General features: G+C 41.8%; 1 protein-coding gene across 3 annotated transcripts in view; it reads left to right on the top strand.

Moving 5' to 3' along the window:
• The window catches only part of GRM3 (glutamate metabotropic receptor 3), a 101,648-nt gene that overhangs the window by 25,751 nt on the left and 53,253 nt on the right, over positions 1-22,644 (top strand). Inside the window, exon 2 of one of the 3 annotated variants that reach the window (XM_015629158.3) lies at positions 11,546-11,644. The exons of 1 other annotated variant lie outside the window; for it this stretch is intronic. The gene's annotated coding sequence lies outside the window, so the exon portion shown is untranslated. Of the gene's footprint in view, positions 1-11,545; positions 11,655-22,644 lie in introns of all 3 variants that reach the window. One more of the 3 variants, XM_015629156.3, reaches the window with a different exon arrangement.

Below are 22,644 nucleotides of genomic sequence, written 5' to 3'. Positions count from 1 at the left end.
ATTCTGTTCCTCAATCTGTATAGAAAAGCCCAAATAAAGCATAATCCTCTCCTTTGAGAAATCTCACATTACATACTTTCTAATATTCTGAAGCAAAATTCCTTTCAATGCTCTCTTCAAAGCATTTGTACTCCTGACAGGGGTTTTGTAGTGTGTTTATCAAGGCTCTGTTTTCCCAGTGGAGGGCCACAGCTAATTACTACAGTCACAGAGTCTTTGCATAATGGGTCTTAAACACCTTGCCATCCTCAAAACTGTCTGGTCGGTTCATTTCTCAAATGCCCACCTAAAATAACAGTGTGGGTAGAGATGCTCTATTTGCTTTGCAGTTTTTAGTATGAGATCATTTAGCACCTTTCATACTTCAAATTTGCAGTTTGTTAAACCAGAAAAAAAAAAATTAGGAGATGAAAACACAGCTTTTAAATCTGAATTCCATCATGTCATGGAAAAATATTTCTTTTTGTGCTACAAGTGGAGGATAGATGAAGAACGGGTATTTGTTTAAAAACACCAGAGGCCAAACTGGTGCATGGATGAAAGTGCTAATTTTCATTATCCCTTTAAATTCAGATCAGTGCTTTTTTAATATAGTTTTTACAAAAGGGATTGTGACTTCTATTAAATGCACCTTGCCTCACAGAAGAAAATTGTCTATGTTCCTTGACTGGTTTCAAAAAAGCTGTGTGGCGAATGTGGAAAAATGCACAAATGTCTCAGAAGAGTGACAGACAAAGTTCAGTATCTGAAACACAACATCTGCAGAGGTAATAGTAAGAGATGTGGCTGGCTTTCTTTGAGGGCCAGACACAGAAGTGATGCTCACTATAAGAACTTGGTAGATAATGGATCCAACCTTGAAGACAGTGGTGAGCAGCCTGAGACGTCAGACAATTCTGTGAGAGTGATGAGGGAAAATTCAAATCCACATAACAATAGTTTTAGGCAGGAAAGAAAACCCCAAACCTTAAAGAGGACCCCCTTAAGTTGTGAATTTCCAGAAGTTGGGAAATTTATTAAGAAAAAAAATTGCTAAAAGGTTTGCATTTTGTGTCATTCCATGCCATTTAAGGAATTATGAAACATACAAAGGAAAATGACAAAGAAAAACAACCAAACCTCTAAATCCAGGTAATGAGACAAAACAGAGAAAGCAATCAGCAGATTCATCATCATTTCATCCAATTTACACCCGCTGTAGAGTTGACCCCTGTAGGAAAAGAAAGACCAGCCAGTTATTGCCCAGCCATGTTGGGTATTACAGTCCATCCCCACAGACCACTTGTGGCCCATACATTGATTTTGCAATCAGACCAAAAGCAACATCCTTAACACCACACTGGGTTATTGCCTTGACTGACTCAGGGAACATTTTCTCTAGCTCTTGTGTTTTCCTTGGAGACCTTTCCATCTAAACATTGACCAGGTTCAACCTGCTTTAGCTTTTGAAATATGACAAGGTAATAAATCAGAGCCACAGGCAAGCAGGGCAGCTGTGCTATTGCATTTTAGAGAGAAGGCTGCCATAGAGTGCCAGGACAGCTTCCCACATCACACTGCCAGCAGCACTCTGCGTGTCCAAACCATACTCCAAGGCCAACAGGATCCCTCCTGTGATCCCACACTCCAGGGGGTGGTGGGGAAGGGATACAGGTAGCCAGGACATGGTTTCGGTGATTTTCAAAATTAACTTTGACCAGACTTCTCAAACATGCCATAGGACTCTGTAGATACCACTCTTCACGGGTAAGCCCTCGTCTCAGGTGTTAGAAACCTGTCTCTGCCCTGGGATGCCCCTGCAGTAAATCCTGGTGTTCAACAGCTCTGCACCTCTGGCAAACCTCTGATGAGTGGAAAAGCCCCAAGATACAGATGTTAGATGCTAGGGAGGAATTCTTTACTTGAGGGTGGTGAGACCTGGCACAGGTTGCCCAGAGAATCTGTGGACACCCCATCCCTGGAAGTGTTCAAGGCAAAGTTGGATGGGGTTCTGAACCTGGCCCAGTGAAAGGTGTCATTTTCCATGGCAGGACACTGGAACCAGATGAGCTTTAAACTCCATTTCAACCAGTCTTTCTGTGATGCTACGAAATGTCCCCACGTTCAAAGATGCTGCAGCAGGTCCCTCTTCTGCCCACCACAGCAGCCTTTCCCACATAAACCCAGCACACACTGTGCTCCTTCCAACACCCCTCGTTCCATTACAGTCTTTTTGAGGAAAAAGAAATTGGTGATTTGGTGCCCAGCACTGGAGGAGCCATTGGGAAACTTCCAGATGAGTTTAGGGAATTTTGATCCAGCACATAAGTATCAGACAGTGGAGCTCTGCTCCACAGCTGCTTCACTGCCAGACTCCTCACAGCAAGGCTGGCAGACCCCAGCATCCTGCTGGAAAGAGGAATCCTCTCCCAGGCACTTGCAGCCAGCTTACAGCTGCTGCAGCAGTTCTGGGGGGAAATTTGTCCCTCTACTGCCAGCACCAATTTGTGCACATTTGCAGGTGTGACAAAATTGCTTCAGATGACCTCTGGGAAGGCAAAAGCTTTGCCTTGAAAGTGTGTCAGTGATACCACTTAGCACTCACATTTTCTACTTCAAAGTGTTCTACCAACATTAATGAAGTGAGCTTAAAAATAAGAGCTGAAAACACCCTAATAACACAAAAATACTGCCCTGGAACAAGTATATAAGCAAGAAGGCAACAAAGCCATTACAAAATGAGGACATTATTTTTTATTTTTTTTTTATTTAATGAGCTTGCTTTACCCAATCTAATTTAAAAGTAGCTCATCTGTTTAGCTGAAACCCTCCAGTCATTTTTTGATAGCACTGTGAGGTGGAATATAACAACTAAGGATGTAAAATTTCAGTTCTGTGACCCTGGTGGCCTGAGAGAAAATAGTATTCTATTTAGAAAGATCTTAAATTACTTCACTTATCACTCCAGACTATTTTTAAGATACATGTAAATGTATGGCACAGAGTCCCTCAAAGAAAGAGTCAGCCCCCATTTTGAAGCTCTGAGACTGAGGGACTCAGCTGAGATTTGACCAGGAGCTGTACACATCCACAGGTGTAGTTTTCTTCTGAATGCATCATCAGGACACACATAGCTGTGAATAGATCAGAGAGGTTTGAACAAAGCAAGCAAAAATTGCCAAATCCAGGCTTCTCATAAGTTAGTCTCCCATTGCTTTTAATAGGGTTAGGATTTTGCCTGCTGGACTGAATTCCCAGCTCTACACTGAATTCACTGTAGCAGAAATCCTTTAATCTCTCTGTGCATCCTTCTCTCTGTGCTTTTTCCTATCTCCTCATCTGTGGATAAGGATGATACTAACGTCTGCCTCCATGGGTATTATGAGAACTAATTAACTGAGCTTTCAGGAAAATTTCAGCAGCAAAGGCAAATTTCTCCTCTGGAGATAAAACACACACACCTATAGATACAGATATTTGTATGTATTGATGGATATACATATATAATTTGGTATATATAATATGCACATCACCTGCCAGACCTTTCTTAATGTCAAGGCTCTTCTTTTCTTTGCTTTGTCTTCTATAATCTCACTATTTTTAAATGCTACACTTTATTCAAAGTCAGTGTGGAGATGTCAGGCAGGTAGTTATTAAAAAAAGAGGAAAAAAAAAAGCAAGAAAACAGAAAAGCCTTTGCCTTCTCATTTAATAGCAATTTAGCTCTGCAACCATTGTGCCTGCCAGTCAGAAAAACTGCTTGGTTTTTAATGAAAAATTCCTAACAGCAACAAATTGCAACCATCCCTTTCAACACAGACATGCCCTTTGAATTTAATTATGCCTCAGGCAATGCATTATAATGAGCATGTGATAAGTGACACCAAAACTCTTCCCACAAACACAGCAGATATCTCCCAGTGGGCAAAACTAGCTCGGTACCAGATTGTTTTGGATGGAGCTCGCTCAGGGCCGGAGTTCTCCTGGTTTACCCCACCTGAGGTGCCTGGAGAGCGATCCCTGCTCCGGCAGGACAGCGCCAGCCCCGGGAAGGGCTGGGGACCCTGCAGGGACATTCCTGGGTTGGTTCAGAGCACCCAGCAGGAGCCCAGAGGAGCCGGGGTCAGAGGAAGTGGAGGAGTTTGGGAGGTTTCCTTTCCTCCCAGAATAATTTCTCACAAGCTGTGTCAACTATCCACAGTTAAACAAATACTTGAAGTATCTATCAACATTTCCCATTTGGAGGGAGAGGCAGCACCAATTACCCTTGGTTTTGTTGTCTTGGGAGCTGCCACAGTCAGAGAGGAGACTGCCTGGGATTTTTCTGATTGTTCGCAGAAGTAAATTTCCTTTGAAAACAAACACCCACAGCCCGGCCTGTAATACAACACCAAACTCTGTCCTTTGCATCCTTTTGGATGCTAACTTGGGATAATGCAGTGCCCCTGTGTTATTTAGATCTTCTGGGATGGCCAGTGACTCCCAAGCAGCAGCAGATCACAGAATCATAGGCTCATTAAGGCTGGAAAAGGTCTCCAAGACCATCAAGTCCAACCTTTGACCCAAGGCCACCACGCCCACTAAACCATATCACAAACTGCATTGTCTACTCAGATTTTGGCCACCTCTGGCAATGCTGGTGGTGCATAATGGTTGGGTCTACCTATTATTGGGATGCAAAATATTCATATGCACAGGGAGACAACAGTCACAGATGCTTCCTGACTGCTGGTGGGCAAATATCAAGACAAGTTCTATTTAACCTCAAATGCCATATGGATGTAAACATAAAATGAAGCAATTCCAATCCTGCCAGAGGGTTTTGTTATTTCAAAGTAGCTGCATTGGACATGGTCTCAGTCTTCCATTTCCTGTCAGTACAGGTGCCTTGGCTTACTGACATTTTACGAGAGGCGAGTTTTTAGTTGTTAACCAAAAATAGCTGCTCTGGGCCTGAAGACCCTCTTGCTCATGTCAAGGAGCTGTTTCCCTGCTGTGGTACAGCTCTCTCGTGAGCTTCTGCAACAGCTGTTTTCATTGAGGTCTTAAAGATGAAAGACAGAGCTTTTAAAAAGAAAGGGCTGGGATGCACAATCAAGTTATTGCAGTTTAATGTGTTTCTGTGCAGCAGCTGAGCCACAGCAGCCAGCTGGGTTCACACCCTCAGCTTCAGTAAACGCAGGATTTAAACTACACATTGCCATGGTACGTGTGTGACTGAGTATAATTCTCATCAGACATCCACCATAAATCATTCACTTTCTTGAGCACAATAACACCATCATGCAACTGAGTTCTCCAGATAGTTAAATGCTTCCTTTCACCACTAATTTCCCCTGCAACCATGTGCCTTACCACCTCCTTAGCTTTCAGACTTCAAGTGTAAAATGAATATGGGGAGTGCTTACACAAAATGGTTTTATAAGAACTAATATGAGGTGCTGAGGTATTCTGGATACCTGGCCTGAGGGTCACTTTAAACACCCCATTCTGCTAAGAGGAATTGTAACAGTAGTGCTTTACTCTTAGTCACCCCCAGTGCTCCTTGTTATTTATGCAGCTGTGGAGCTGAAAAATGACTTAAGAGTCTTGTCTTTTGCTGCAGTAAACAGAAGCCAACAGGGCTGCTGCATTGCTCTACAGGAGCTGAGGAGCTGCATCACTTTGTTGCATGTTTTAATGTAAACCTGTGAGTCACAGTTCTTATACCAAAAGTACATCTCCTTTCAAAGACAAAATTTTAGGAGCTGCGGTCACGTGCCACACAAACAATGTGAAGGATAACATCAAACACTTGGAAAGTGTGCAAGTACACCGACAGGAAGGAGGGTGATTTACTAAGCTTTAGTCAGTTCAATATAACTCCATGAGTTTTACACCTAGAGGACTCAGATTGCTATAACTGTTACCTGTGAATAAAGCTTCCCTCTGGCAAGTGATAATTAATTCTTAGATTTTAGAAGTTTCTGAATTTCAGAGACCCCTGAGCACATTTGTATGAAGATTAGACATTGTTTCTTTTCTCCTTTCCTCTTTGAAGTCTTTTCTTCAAAGATTGCAGCTCACTGTTCAGACTGCATAAATCCTCTCTTGACAGAGCCCGCTTTTCTCTGTGCTCGCAGAGCTTTGAGTCTGACTCTGCTCTCCCTTACTCTGCTCCCCATCAAAGAACAGAGAGATTGTCAGCACCACATCGCTGCCAGTGGGGAGGAGAATCAAACCCTTTGCCAAATACATCAAGTGAATTGCTCACCCCCTGTGGGGAAAATTTACCACCTAACAATGTAGTAATTGATATTGATGGTGTGTGTTGTTCACATTTCAATTTTTTAGAAACTTGTTTTCAGGATTGTGAGAAGCCAGGTTACAGTGATCAAAGGTCGAAGTCTTTATTTCCCTGTAAAACAACTTCCCTGGGGCTATGCCTGAGTGGGAAGAAATTTGTGGTTGTGGAAAGAGATTTATACAAGGCACGTACCTAAACTAAAAAAGACCAAAGATGCTAAATTGTAAGATATTTTCTTCTTATTTACATACCTATGAACTGTAAGCAACTGCTCAGATGATGAAGAAATTAGCTCATCCACATTTTTAGTTGGAGTAGTAAGTGCTGGGTCCATAGAAACGCAGCAGAATTCTTAATGTTCACATCTTAGACAAACTTCGTACTTCTCTCTTCTCAAGCTGTGCTCCTGTGACCTTGTCATGAAACAATATTTTGCAACTTTTCTAATGGAAAAGAAAGAAAAGAAAAAAAAGAAGTGTTTGCTTTTCTTTTCTATCCTGTTGAACTACTTTTGGGAAGGATCAATGTGATCACAGTCATGACCCAAGAAAAGCAATGGGATAAGAGGAAACAATGTTCTACAGTCTGGCCAAAATTGATACCTTTTCATGTGACCACGTCATGGTTTTAGTCAAATCACTGCAAGTCATGGCAGAAGCCTTCACGCTGAAAATACATGGCTGTATATTCAGTGATGCAAATTATATTTAATTCTCACACTGCCTTGCAAGTACCTAGAAAATACCCCAAACTCTCCTAGGCATTATAAAATACCAGAGTAGTGAAATGTCTTTCCCAAGACATCAGGGCAATGACAGAATAAGAATAAGGAGTAGATCCTGGAGCACACATACATCCCATCTTCAAACCACTCTTTATGTTACATTGCTTCCAAATTTAGTGTCCAAACTGGTCTAGTCATGCACAGTCCTCTCAAGCATTCTTGACTTTTCTCTCATCATTTCATAGAAATTTCATTTAGCAGCCTGATGAAGGAAACATTTCTAACTCCTGTTATTAGTCTTTTTATTTCCCCCAAAAAAATTCAGTGCACAGACCTGAAATTTTGGGTCATTTGGAATTAGCCCTCTGGGCCTCCTTCATCCACCTTGAATATTCCCAGCACAGCCCTGTGGTGGCCCAAAGTGCCGGATACACAAGTGCAACTGCACCAGGAGAGCTCTCTCCAGGGGCCACAGGCCAGATGACAAAGAGCCAGGGAAGGAGGTTCACAGCTGAATGTCTTTGCCCAAGGGAAAGCAGACCAAAGAATACAAAATGTCTGCAGAGGGCATGTTGCCCTTGATTGAGCCCCCGCTGGCTGGAAACCCAGAATTAACAACGACATCAACAACAAGAAAATTAGTAAGGTTTGCCAGCTGGGGAGAGACATCTGGCTAGTGATCAGAGGGGCATGTGAGTCAATTAATCCATCTCTGAGCTGGATTAGCACATTGAAACATGCTTCCCTTCACTGCTGCAGAGGGACCTGTTGAATGAGCTGTAAAGATGAATGGAACTAAAGAAATTTCATTTAGATGAAGAAAAATGGCTCTGAAGTAGTGAGTGGGTGGTTTTTACATGCCTTATGTGCTGCAAGAATTAAGCACAACTCAGAGAATTTAGGGCATGAAACAGCCATTTGGATACAAAACCTCTTACATTTCAGTATCTCATTGATTTAAAATTTGTATCTAGATATCTGCCAATTTGTTTCTCAAGTTTATGGCACATCCAGGAAAAAAAAAATACTACCATTTAGGAAAAATAACTCTTTGAGTCCATTCCTTCACAACTGTAGTAAATCAACTTGCTGTCCTCACAGAAGCCATTCCTGGGCTCTTTTGCTGTTATGTGGAATGGCGGGACTGTTTCTCAAGGGTATCATGTTGCATTTAGATCTGCAGAGATTGAGACTCAGTCCCCACCTTCTCTGTCATTGCAGATCCATGGGACATGGTTTTCTTAAATACTTTTCAGATCATCAGAGACAGGACCTGAAGGGATGACTTTGGTCACTGAGTTCAGTTCTTGCTGTCGTGAACCATCAGGTCACATAACCCATTCTTTGGAAATCTTCAGCTCCCTCTTAAATTTTGCTTTTTTGACTCTTGCTCCTGCAGTCAGAAAGCTTTTCCAAAACTTCATTCCTCTGCTGTTTAGAAACTTCTATATCATTTCCATTGTCTGTTTATTCAGGACCAGGTTACAGTCATTTGTTCTAATTCCAGAAATGTCTTTTACTCTCCTCCCTTTTCAGTACTCAAACACCCTGAGGTGTCTATGGATAGTTGTCAAAAACTTCAGCTTTCCTTTCACTAAGCTAAACATGTGAAGCCACACTGTCCTCCCCTAAAACAAGCTCAAAAGTCTCCTATGTTTTGTAGTAGTTCTTCTCTATACCTATATCTACTTCAATTATTATTTTCACAATAATACACAAGTTTCAAATTATATCCTGTGCAATGGCAGCAACATTACCTTCCACCTGCAGAAAATACCTTTTCTATCTGTACTCTGGAAGCTGTATGCACTAAATAGGGAGCTTTCAACTTGAGGAAAGTATGAGGAATTCAGTTAGCACTTGGAAGAGGCACATGAGTTTTCTCAGCCTGGGGATGGTGCCCAGGGACAATCTTGATGCAGCTATTAGCAAAGCAAATTGAGTGCTAGGATGCATCAGGGAAGATTTCTCTAGCAGAAGTGGTGAGGACTGTCTTTTTGTATTACTAATGAGCTAAACAGTGCCAGTGAAAAGACATTGACAATATAATCCTGATTGCCCATACTGAGAAATTGCTTGAATGGTCCCTGGAGTTCTTTTGGGATGTGACATTGTTCTGAATAATTCATTGATGTGTGTGTGGGGACTTAGCACATAGTGGAAACTATTCACCAGATACATTTACAAGGTGGGCCCCTTTATCAGAGGCTGGAAGAGGCCAGCTGGATGAGTGCCCACCACCGGAGCCTGCTGGTCTCATTGCCTCAGAATGGTCCCACAGAGGTTTCACTTATGAGACCAGTGAAGCTGCATCCTCACAAGGGTGCAGCTCCTCATGTCAAGGACTGTGCACAGTTCTGATCATCTGTACAGATGGCAGAGAAGCTCAAAGATTGCAGCTACAGCTCTTGAACTGTGACAGACACCAGAAAATGATTGTATCATGTAATGTCTGAAACAGTCTCCAGCCACAGAGTTTTAACCAATATAACTCTCCCAAGACAGCTCCTGGGAAGAGGCTGGAGACCATCTTAGCCCCAGCAGTATTCACATCAGATCTGTGGGATGGAACCTCCCAGTTCTGGAGATTTTTGCTGTAACAGCACAGTACAGCTGTGTCAGATGGTATCCAGATCAGAGTGGTCCATGACCCATCCTATTTGCTAGGATTATTTCAGCCAAACTGGCTCAGATATATGAAGAACTACCTTGGTGATCAAAAGAATCCAGAATTAACTCTGTGAGAGCAGGAAAAACTGATTTTGAATGCTTTTGAAAAATCATCTTTATACTCAAAGAGAGCTTTATGTACAAAAACTGTCCACAGCCCCTGGGAATTTGGTTCTCAATTCCTTTAACTGGAGCATGTCAAATAATTTCAGCTGTCACATGTCATGTCTGAGAGACCATGAGCTTTGGCACAATATGTGTCAAATATACCTTCAAACGAATGCAGCACTTCTCTGGGAGGTAATGACAATTGCTGAGCATGATTTCCTTCCAAATAAATATGGAAACTCCACAGACATCAGTCAAAAGAAATTAACTCTCCTTGAAGATATTTCATAAGAATTGCCTTCTTTCCTCTGTCTCTGCTACCTCTCTCATGGAAAATGCCAAAGTAGATAAACTCAGGACTTACCTCTCTGAAAAACAAGAGGGCCTAGAGTAATGAAAGCCCAGACCCACAAACATCTGTCCATAACTAGGGTTGTACCAAGTCCTGTCCCTATTGCTGCTGTGTCACTCAGTGTCCATTACCAGCTATTGACTGTTGTCCAACAGACAGTCCCAGAGATAAAGAGGGAAGGACTCCCTCTTGGCATGTGCAGGATGCTTATTGCAGTGAGCATGGCACCTCTTTAGGACCCCTGCTTAAACTTACACATGGCTTAAAATACAGAATTTGTCAGGAATTCAGTTGTCTCCTCAGAGGAACCAGGAAAGAAGCACTTCTCCCCTTTTCTCTTTAAGTACCATGAAAAGATTCTGAACTGGTTCCCTGTTCAGATCAGAGAACCAACAAAGCAAACCCCTCTTTTTTAGGGGACCACCAACAGTTCATTCAAATGGAAACTTAATTTAAAAAGTGATCATAAATAGACGTGTGTACTTGAAAATAAGAATTTTAACATGAAATGCAGTTAGATATTAATAGAAGACAATTGAATTTATGGACTTTATAAATATATCCAAACTTACTCTCTAAGCCCATGAACATGGTGAAAGGATCCCAACATGTTTCATATCTCCAGTGGGGAGTATGAGACTTACAAGGATGGAGAAATGTCCTTACCATCACACTTGACAGAGAACTATGAATTGTATTGAGATTCCATGATCAGCAGACAATAAGTTAATCACGATGAGAGAAAAGAGTCAATTAGGACAGCTCTAGGAGAATGAAATAGATGTAAATATCCCATTATAGCCATTAAGCAATATTCCTTCAATATAGCACAGCAAGAAACACAGGGAAAAGACCAAGGAAAGACAAGTCTGGCCAAGCTGGTTGTCACCAATGCCAAGTGCAATTGTACAAGTGTTTGCTGCCAGCAAACACAAACCACCAGCAGTGCTTATCTCAGAATTGAGAAGTCCCTGATGCAAGAAGGAAAAACAAATGGGTGTTTTAAGTTTACTTGCACGCTGCCCTGATTTTACTCATCTCTAAAAGAGCCTGAATATTCTAGAAAGAAAGTGCTCTTTAAGAGAGATTTTTATCCTGATAGGATATTCAGCAGAAACTCTGGGAATAATAAAGGAGTTTAAAGCAGATTGTCTGCCTCATTCAGCTGTGTCATGGAGCTGATCCAAAGACACCCAGGAACTTTGAAAGGTGCTGAAGCTGGCCCATCGGTTTCTAGTGCTAATAGGAACCGAGCTGTTAGTGTTTGTGCATGACATCCTGTAAGGAAAATCACTGGCATTTGGCTTACTCAGGAGATTTCACCATCTGTTATTGTAGAGACCCAATAATGATACAAAACACAAATAAGCAAAAAAACCTTAACACTCTGTCAAATTTAGTGAGGTCTTAAAATATTCCTGCACAGGTAGAGAATTTTGCTGGAGGAGAATCAACAGAGCAACGGGCTCAATTACATCCGAGTTTCCCGTGTAAGACCTGTCAAGCAACTCCTATCATCACGTCTGTAAGTGAGTGTGAGTAATGGGTTTTATTTAAATTCATGTGGTGTTTGCTACCTACACTCAGACAGATAATGGACAGATAGCAGAACAATAATCATCAAGAGGCTATCACTTAATTCTTGTTTTATTCTGCAGCTTGCCTGCCTTCATCTGTCTTTCCTTCTGAAGGACTGAGCATGTTGCTTCTGTCTCAGATGAAAATGCAATGGCCTATTATACATTCATCACAAGTTTTCGATTTTCCATCCAAAATCATGACAGTGATACAAATATGAAAGCCCACAGAATTTGTTTCCAAAAGCATTCAGCTCCACACATATAAGTTTAGCTTTCTGCAATTGAATTTCTTATCCCCCAAAATGCACAGTCAACTTCCTTCTAAGTAGCAAATACAACATTTAAGGAGTTTATTTGTCTTACCAGAAACAATAGGTATTAAATATGGTGGTAAGGGCAGAGCATCCTACAAAATATTGAAAAAAATCTGTTGTCTCACTGCAGTTCTATTGATTTAAGAAACACAAAGGGAATATGCTGAACAAGATGAGATGGGAAATTAAGTAGCATCATGTGAATGCAGTAGTAAAGCATCCTGCATACTCCCATCACTGTCAGCTTCCTGCAGGACAAAAGTATGTGTTCAGCCCTGAAAACTGTCCTTCCAATACAAGTATTGGTACGCTTTTGTTGCCCTAGCTGTCCAAATTCCTTTGGGTTTAAGGAAGCTGTCAAAGCCTTACAAGTTGTGAATGCTGTTGAGCAAGTGAAATTAATGACTTCTTTTCTGCTTCCTATATTTTAAAGCTTTAAATGAGTCATTGCTGGGGAAAAGGTGAGGAGAAGCAGAGGGGCTGTTAGGATGGAATTGTAAATCTTGCAGCATTTAAAATCTTAGACCTGATTGACCTCATGACAGTGCTTCAGACCAGTATTTATCTTGGTGTAGAAAAGCAAGCAAATTACCTTTACCCAGGCATGAATCCCACTTTGCAGTCTGTTGTTATCAACTGGGGTGTGAGGCTCAAGTGAAATGCTCCAGTCAAGCAAGTAAACATTGAAAAACAAACAAAAACATTTATGTTTGAGGAAATATTAAATGTATTTATCATCTGCCCTTTGAGTCTGTGTAAGTGCTGGAGTAAAGAGACAGTAATATGAATAGTTGTAGCTCAGTTATTAAATAAAATGGAAATACATGAATAATTAATACAAATAATTGGTGCTTGCCTGACTGGTGTGTGCTGAGGTTTCAGCTGGTGCTTGACAAGGCATGATACACTAAAGTTGCTTGGGGAGAGGGTTCCCTTGTTGTCCAGATCCCCCTGCACACTGTGGGCTGTGACATGAGCTCTGGGCTGGCTCTTTTCAGTGCAGTGAGGAGTTCCCAGCTCGTGGCTGTAGGATGAAGCCTGGCTTCAGAAAGCAGAGTCAGCCTGCCAAGCACTCTGCCAAGCCTCCAGTGTCTGTCTAACCAGCAGCTCTGGCCCAGGGGAATTCAAACTCAGGTGTTATTGACACCCTCATATTTTAGCTGACTTCCCTCCTCTTCCCCACAGCCATTAGAAAGGCTCTCCAGAAAACACTTTGGAGCAGCTGCCAAGCCCAGATTCTCTGAAAATCCCATGAGATTTTCCTAAGTAACATTCATGTGCCCAGAAAGTAGAGGGAGCCCAGGAAAAATGGCTAGCTTGAGATTTTTTTCTCTGTGTACTAGCAGCAGAGATGACCCCACACCACATGCCCTATTGAATTGTTCCTCTACCAGTCCTTTCAGAAGGGAGCAGGTGATAAAATCCTCCAGAGTATGTCCTGTTTTACCAGTGTGCCCCTGGTTCCTGCTTTACCTGCCAACATACTCGCTCACAAGGCAAAAGATGCCTTTCCTTGCAAGGTATGTCACAACACTGAAGTTAGGTCTGAGGCATGGTGCCAGATGAATGAATCTGTCTAAAGCCCAGAGATCATGGGATTCATCCAATGGGGCCAAACTTCTGCTGCCACACCTAATTTACCTCCATGCAAAGAAGAACAGAGTGTACTCACTGACCTGACTGCCATTCACTGCGGGAGCGTGTAGCACATTCCAAGCATTAATCCTTAGGACACAACTGCAAGGTCACAGAGCAATAATGCCTTCTATTTTCTATAGGTACAAAGAGATGAGCCAGAGATGAGACTGGAACCAGATTTCAGTGTGCTGGTTTACCTGCTAGACTGAAGCCTTTCCAACAATTGGAAGGGGGTTTTGTATATAATATTGAGAACCTAAAACCACCAGAATAAAAAATCTCATGTGTTTTAATATGTAAGAAATACATATATGAAATACATGAATTTTTCTGAGATTTGGGAAGTCAGTATTTAAATTAGATGATTGTCATACAGTAGAAAAGTGCTGAAGGACATCTTTGTAGAAAATTCAGGGGTTTGCTCCTTCTCATCAACAACACAATGAGTATTCAGGGCACTTTAAGTATTTCTGACCTATTATAATGGAGCTCTTTTCTCTTGGTTCTGCTGCTGACTTTGTATTTCCCCATAGAAATTAATTATCTTTATGGACAAATAGCTTTGTTAAGGACTAGCACTGTGGCCATAGTTGTCTAGTTTAAGTGAGGCAGCACTTAAACTGGTAAAGAGAAAATGGGTATTCAATGAATGTTTTTGAGGGGAAGCAAATTAGCTTTGGATGATGAAGACCTGAAAGTGTTTTGGTAACCTGAATGGTGTTTGCTTTTTGCAGCTAAATCAGTCTTTTAACAGTAACCGTTTCTTCTTGTGTATGGACTGGGCTGTACTGAAGGTAATACCCCATTGCCTGCAGCTTCTTAATCTCTTCATTGTTCTTAGACATTCTTGATCTCTGAGAGTTTTATGCTGACACTGGGAAATAAGTGATCTTTGCTTCTTCTTCCATTGATTCAGGCCATACTTTGTTTTCTCCACAGCTTCTCATTGTTGAAATACAGGGGTGGCATTATACCCTGTAATACAGGGAGTTGTAATTGTGGAGAAATAAAAAATCTGGTTTATCAGTTCAGCTGCTGAAAAGGAGGGAGCTGTTCATAATTCCACAAAAAAAATATTTCTGGGTATAAGGGTTAGCTGCTCAAAACAGAGAAGTAACCTAGAGAAAATTAGTTGTGTTGTAGGTTTACTTCCCTGTTGCCTTGCTGATCCTTCTGGGACACTCTCGGTCCCTCAGTGAAGATCATGCCATTACTTTAGATTCACAGTCTGCACTGAAGCACAGCTAATTCTCTCCTGTAATTGTTTCCTGACTGCTGAAAACAGCAACAAAGCCCACATGCATGCATGCACATATATGCTCACTGCTATGCTTAGGCTGATGGAAATTCTGTAAATTGCTAACCCTGTCTGGAACCATCGTATCGCTTCCAGCCAAACATCAGCACAGTGCTTTGGGCAGCAGAGCTAGCAGCCAAAAATGAGTTTTTTGGAACAGCAGGCTTAACAGCTGAAACCATCAAAGCTCTGAGCCTCCATGCTGGCCAGATGATGAGTTTTTAATTTCTTCCCTGTGGGTCCTGAGATGCAATAGATAAAATAGGAAAAAAATCATAAGTCAGTTGTGTTGGCCTTTAAATGTAAATGGAGAAAATCTGCAACTTCTATCAGAAAAGAAACTAATCAATTGATGTATTTCTGTGGAACTAAAATAGTTGTGTATCTCTCACATGCAGAGATACATGTGAGAGATATCTATCAGAACTCTCTGAATTTCTTAGTACACCTACTCAAATTCCATATACTTTGTACTAGATGCATCAAATCAGAGAGGAAAGGAGGGAGGAATTTAATTTTACACTTGAAAAATTATGGATCTTTCATTTCTATGCCTCCCCACATTACATTCATATTTAATTTAAGATCTTAAGTGGTTCTAAATAAGCTTCTAAGATTCAGTTTAAGCACAAAATATTCATTCAGGATGAATGAATAATTCTGAATAGCTGGAAGAAAAAAACAAAAAGGGTTTTAACATTAACAATGGGACAGATCCATCAACAAGATAACTATGATTGACACAAATGGAGCCTCTTTCACTGGTACTTGATTTGGCCATTGCATTAGACAGTGTTTTATTCCTTGTGATTACAGACCTAGCTCAAAACAGTCTGCTCATACAAGAGAACTTGTAGTTCAAGTCTGTAAAACCCCTGACTCACTGAACCAGTGGACCAGACAAAAGTTTCATGTTGGTAACTGACACAAATTCTTGAATTTATCTTGAAACATGTACAAGTTTTCTCTGACCGTGGTGCCTCTTGTTAAATTTGTCAAATATTTCCCATGTGGTTGTCTCAAGCCCTAGGTGAGTGGAAATGTAGGATATTTTCTGCTTGAGGCTCAGTGCACAAACAACCTGGGAGAAAGAAGCTGCTGAGGTGAAGAGGGGGAAAGCTTGGAAGAGGAACACGAAGAGGTCACAACTGGGAACAAGGAGTGGGACACACCTGAGAGCTGCTGAGGGGCTGAATTGAGCAGTAATCAATGAAAGGAACAGTTCACAGACTGAAGAAATGGAACTTTCAGCTTTTAAAATGCTATTGTAACAAATGAACTTCCTGCATGCCGACACCCTGACTGCAGAGTGCCGAGTTAACTCACCAAGTTCATGCTGGACTAACTGGGGCATGCTGTGAAGATAATAAGAGCATTTATCTGTCATGAATGCAAGCTTATGGATTGATAGATAATTTGATCTGTATGACTGTATTATGGATTTGCCATTAGCTTTTATCTTTAGCCATGCTGACAGAATCAAAAAACATATTTATTACACTTGGTGGGTTTTAATCGACTTTGCATTTTCCTGTGAGTAGAGTTGGAACACAGATAATCTGCAAAATACACTGACAATCTTCCACTTTATTCTGGTTTATTCATATTTTTTCCAAAAAAACAGCCAAAGAGCATATTACAGATGTATTCTCCTGTAAAAGCTTTACATAAGATTTGAAGGAGAATAGACTAGCATTAGCCATAGAAGAGAGAAAGATGCAGTGCAAAAAAAGCTTATCCTCTGGGCTTGATGAAGAAAACAGCTCAAAGCCAGCAAATCAATGATCCCAGAATGAAACTGAAACACTACCCACAGAGGGAATGGATTTGCAAAATGTGAGTTCTCCCTATTTCGTATGGTATTGCTCCTACTCACACAGGAGAGCTTTCAGTGCTAAGGCACAAGGTCTGATGCTGCCAAGGCCTTATAACATCCAAACAATGTGACAGAGGGACCACAGCTCTGCTGTAATGAAAATCTGAGAATGAAGGGGAGACCCTCTTATCGAGATATCTTTGTGGTTGATGTCTCATGTGACCTGGGTGATTATATGTGGATTTCATCAATACAGCCAATGGAGTGTAGCATCTGAATCAGCCTAAAATAGAAAGGACCTGGGGGTTCTGGGGCACAACAAGCTGAGCTACAGTGTGCCCCAGGAGACAAGAAGGCCAATGATATCCTGGGATGCATTAGGAAAAGCATTGCCAGCAGGTCAAGGGAGGTGATCCTTCCCCTCTGCTCACCCCTAGTGATGCCACATCTGGATACTGTGTCTGGTTCTGGGCTCCTCAGTACAAGTGAGAGGGTCCAGCAGAAACTACAAGGACGTTTAAGGGACTGAAGCATCTCTCCTACAATGACAGCTGAGGGAGTTGGGCCTGTTCCACCTTGCAGAAGGAGAAGAGGCAAAGGGCAGAAACTGATGCCCAGGAATCTCCACCTGAACATGGGGAAGAACTTCTGGTCCTGGGCAGTGACCAAGCACTGGAACAGGCTGCCCAGGGAGGCTGTGGAGTCTCTCTCACTGGAGAGAGTCAAGAACCATCTGGATGCAATCCTGTGCTCTGGGATGACCTTGCTTGACCCACTGGTCCCTTCTAGCCTGACTGATTCTGTGATTCTGTGAAATGAATTGCATGCCAACAACTTTTGGCCACGTTGGCCTCACTGACTAAATGAAAGTCTGAAGAGTCCACTGCACCCAGGAAATTCCTTTATCCAATTCTACAGACCCTGTTCACTGTCCATGGAGAGAAACAGAAGCAGTAGCACGCAATTAATTTCATCCTGATCCAATGTCTAAAATATATTTGATGAATCACATTCTATAATTAACAAATTCCAGGAATGAAGCTGTGATAATGGCTTAGATAACAATAGGGGAGTTTTAAAAGCTAAATCTTGGGACCCTGCAAGGATAGAGAAGTTCTTGTAGCATGCCCTAGTCCTTTGAAGGCTGTTTTCCCAAGGAAATAGGGCTTGTGCAATTACATTAGCTGTCAATTCCAATAAAGTTTGAATGCTACCCAGTGTCAACAAAATAATACAAAATACAGACTTTGAAGACATTAATTTGTTACAGGTTTCCTTTTTGGGGAAAGAAAGGTGGCTGAATAAAGGAATAAAGAATGTTATCACAATCCTTTGATAAAGAAAGGCTGAAGAGTGAGCTTAGCCACATAGCAAACACCAAAAAACTCCCCTGCAGGAAAGCACAGGCAAGGAGGCTTTCCATGGATAGGCTATATCACTACTGTAACCTATTCTACATCAGCTGGAAACTGCCAGATCATGTATCTGTCTTGGAAAAAATAAAATGCCCTGTTCTTATTTTATGTCAGAAAGAAAACACTCAAATGGGAGCACAAGTGTCACCTGGGGATAGCCTGTGTTTGACTGACATCAGTGAAAGCTTGGCTCTGAGTTCAGCAAACCCTGATTTCACACCTTGCAGACTTGTTTTAGACAGGAAAGTTACAGGTAGGGCACATCAAAGCAGACAGTATCTTATACAAACCAGTGAGAATTCCTCTGGTCAGGAGTATTGGCCATCTTTGACACCTTTTCATAGCAAATATATGTCACTTCAACAGTCTATCAGAATGTACCAAAAACATGCAGCCTGTGATGAGAGTAGGCTGTTACTCAAGTGTTGTCCTCATTTTATATTGGAGGGATGCCATAGAAGTTCCCATTTTAAATATTGTCACCTGCTTTCACAGGCCTCCCCTGTTTTCCACGTATATTTTGCATTCCTGTGTGGAATAGAAAAAGGCAGAAAATGTTGGCCATGCTGATTTTGCTTTCCTGAGAAAAAGGTAGCTGGGCCTGAGCCTGAAGGGAGGGTATTTCACTGCTTGCTGCCAAACTGAATGTGATAGTCCTAAAAAGCACCTAAGGTCATTCAATTTAAAACTTAGGGAACCAAAGTTCTTTCTCCCTGCAAGCTGTCATGTAGCTTAAAGGTCTGGGAATTTGTCAAAGCTATCTGCCCAAGAAAATTCACTTTAGCATTTCCCCTCAAATTACTTCACATTTCCATGCTTGTTATCCTTCTGTAATTCCCATCTTCCCTGGCACTTTTAGTGAGGCCCCCAGAACCTGACCTCAGGCTCAGCAACACCCTGACCAGGGCTGCTGTTTGCAACAGTTTTAAATTTTCCTCCTTGCTCAAAGATAGCTCTGCAGTTCATCACATGTGATGTGGGGCCCTTTGCCTCCCAGAGCCACGACACTGGCACAGGGACTAACACCACAGCCCTGGGAAAAACAGACCATCTCCAGAGATGGTTCTTCTCCATCGTCTTCCTGTCCATGAAACAAGCTGTGGAACTGGAAGAATATGGCCTTGAGGGGAGTGCAGCCTGATTCACAATCTGGCATGTAGAATTCCTAACCTACTTTTTTCCTCATGCACCTGGTCTTGTGGTTTCTCAGCTCTCATTTTTCAATCACTGCTTGACAGGAGAATTTGAGGCAATTATCACAGAATGGCTTTCATTTCATGCCTGCTGCCATGCAGATGGCTCTGCCTTCCTGTGGTCAGTAGAAATGTTGGCAATCATGAAGTTTCTCCCCAGTCAAAGCCAGAAAGTGCAAGCAAAGTAATGAAATCCTCACCTCTGGTTCAGTTTTGTTAACAAATACATCTAGTGACTCTTGGCCAGTTCTTGAATTCTTTAATGGGATTATTATTCATTCATGCTGGCCTCGGTGAAATTTGGGATACAAGTATTAATCTTAGATTGCAATGAGAATTGTAATAACAAGAAAGCTTGTTATTACAAGGCATACAGGCCACACAGAAAGAATATCCAGTCCTGATCCTCCCAAAATAAATCAGCTCTAACTCCTCCTGGAGTGAAGCAGGAGTACATCCTTACTGTGGACTGGACCTTCCAAGAAATAATAAGCCTCTATACAAACATCCCTGCAAAGCAGTTTTAACTCTTCCTTGACCAAAACTCTTTGTCTGTTTCTAGTGAGGGATGAAAGGAGCACAGTGAAGACCTAGATTCATCCTGCTTAGCTCTAGGTTCCAAAGAAGGAGCCACATTTTAGCTGTTTAAAATTAGATATGAACATTTCTCTGAATATTTTTTGCCAATTTCATGCTTTGTCCAAAGCAAAGGATCATCACCATAGAATAACCATAGAATGACTTGGGTTGGAAGGGACCTTAAAGACCATTTAACTTCAACCCTGCTAGCAAGCCCCAGCCAATCTGACCTTGAACATTTCTAGCAATGGGGAGTCCACAGCTTCTGTGGGCAACCTGTTGCAGTGCCTCTTCACCCTCTTAGGAAAGAATTTCTTCTCAATATCTAAGGGAAACTATGCCCTCTCATGCTTTTCTAAAAAGTCCCTCTCCTTGTAGACTTTTCATCTTGGTTTATATAAGATATAGCTTTATATAAGAACATAGGAGAAAGTTGGCACAGGTTTTAGAAAAACATGAATTCACTAGGAATTGTTGAGGTTATTCATGTTTGTCTTTCCTCTACTTTGTTATTATGTCAAAGATTTGGCACCACAGAGCAGCTCCTCACAAGGAGAAGTGTCACAGACATGCTTTATTCTACAGCTCAGCTCAGCTGGGCCTTCACCTGTCACCAGAAACGCTGATGGAGAGCACTAGCACTGTTCCAGGTACTCTAAATAGGGCCTGTGTCTTTCCCTCTCTTCATTAGCAAGGAATTCCCCCTCACACTACCAGGCCATGAATTATTCCAGCAGAGGTATTGAGGACCAAGCTGGGCAGACTGCAAATTCAGTTCTGTGGCCAATCACAGCTGAAAAGCCCTTTACTGTCAGCACAGAAAAGAGTAAAGACAAAGCCAGTGCTAGAGAAAGCTGTTTCCTGCACCTTGCTGGGCAGAAGGTGACAGACTACAAGTGGCAAGGTCCCCAGGGTGTCCCGAAGCAATTGGTGAATGGAGCCACAGTGGACCATCACACCATGCATGGCTTTACCCAGTGTCTCATCTCTTCTTTCATAATTTGTGCTAAATGCCTCTCTAAATTTTGAGTTAAGCTGCTGTTGCCATAGCAATGGCCATTTAGAGTGAGAGAATGCAGTGTATGTGTTGGGGGTGTGAGGTTCTGGCTCTTCTCATAGAAATTGTCTGCATGTACATACAGTGCTGTGGAGCTGCATGAAAGGAGCCAAGCAAGCAGTTTGCATCAGATCTGAGGGAGGGACAGGTGGTATGGAAAGAGGAGAGGCTTGGTGCAGGTTGGAGTTGTTTGTTCCAGGATGCAACTACAAAGAACTGAGTACTAAACTGAAATGAGCCTGAGTGATAACTGACTGACATTTCATTTCTTAGCAGTAGAAACCACTCCCTTGCTCAGGACAAGGCATGTTTGTTGCTGCCTTCATGAGATAAATCTTTGCAGAAACAGGAAACATTTGCTTTCTCTGGTTTATTTTCATTAAAAATAACTCTTGCTGCTAGCTCTTTAACAGGAAATACTTTTCAGCAATCTACTCCCACTGTTTATACAAGTTTATTTGCCAGGGCACAGGCTGAAAAAAAAAGTCAATAAATAATGCAGGCATTATTACCTAATTTTAGATCCACTTCTAAGATTTTTCAACACACTTCTAGGATTTTTCCACACTCCTAGCACTAGAATTTTTAGTGGTCACAACAGGAGAGATTGAGAATTTGTGAGATTTATTCCTCACTTTATGCCACCTCTCTGTGGGGTGAGGAAACTTCTTAAATAGTTACAGCTAGGGCAAGATCCTGCCCACATCCCAGAGCCTGTTTCCCTGAGGACTTTGTCAGAGGTCCATCTTCCTCCAACTAAATTTGGCTTAGAAGTGGAGTTAAGCATCACCTTGGTCAGCAAGTACAGGCAGTGTCTGAGGTGTTTTGGGAATTCTCAGCCAGTGAGTGAGATTTAGATACCTGAACCACTCACTGATGAAAAAGAGAGGTCTGTTTGTGTCACTGGCTGGGCCTCAAATTCTTTTGAAGTCCCACATTTGACTGATTGTGAGCAGCCTTTTTAAAGTCCATAAATTCATAGCAGGGTATCCAAGTTTGATAACGTAGCCATGAACTTCTGTGACAAATCTGGTCCCTCCATGAGCGACAAGGGTCATGAATCAGAATTAACATTCCAGGTTCAGGTAAGAAAGCCTGATTTAAGCTTTGAAAATAATCTGGGGCCCAAAAGAGAGACATCAATGTGGGTATTTTTAAAGTACAACTCTGTATTTGTAAATAGTAACCACCAGCTGCTGCTCCCTGTCAGTGACATTGCCTGCATCTAAGGACACACCTAGAGCACGGACGGCAGCTCTGAGAGACTGAGAGTATTGTTTCCACTTCCAGTGGTACTTTCTGGTGGAGGTAAGGCAATCTTGTGCCTTTCTTTGCCGGCTGGAAAAGAAAAAGGCAAAGAGGATCTATCAGTCAGCAAATCCCATGGGCTTCAGAAGTTTACTAATTTACAACAGCTGCAAAACAAGTTCTGTAAAATTTTTAGTACAATCCAGTTCCCATAAATAGCTGAGGCCAGCTTTTGTTTCCAGCAAAGTTCGGAGACTTTTGTGATTAGAACTATAAAGGCAGTAAGCACAATTCACAATCAATTATGTTTTATTAATGTTTTGGGTTTTTTTTAATACACGCCACAGCCCAGTAATCATGAAGCTGTTCAACAATGTTGTTCTCAAGT

The sequence above is a fragment of the Parus major genome, chromosome 1A (assembly GCF_001522545.3).
Source record: "Parus major isolate Abel chromosome 1A, Parus_major1.1, whole genome shotgun sequence".
NCBI classification, from domain to species: domain Eukaryota; kingdom Metazoa; phylum Chordata; class Aves; order Passeriformes; family Paridae; genus Parus; species Parus major.
Note: the sequence above shows the minus strand (reverse complement) of the source record. Positions and strands in the feature narration are given on the sequence as shown.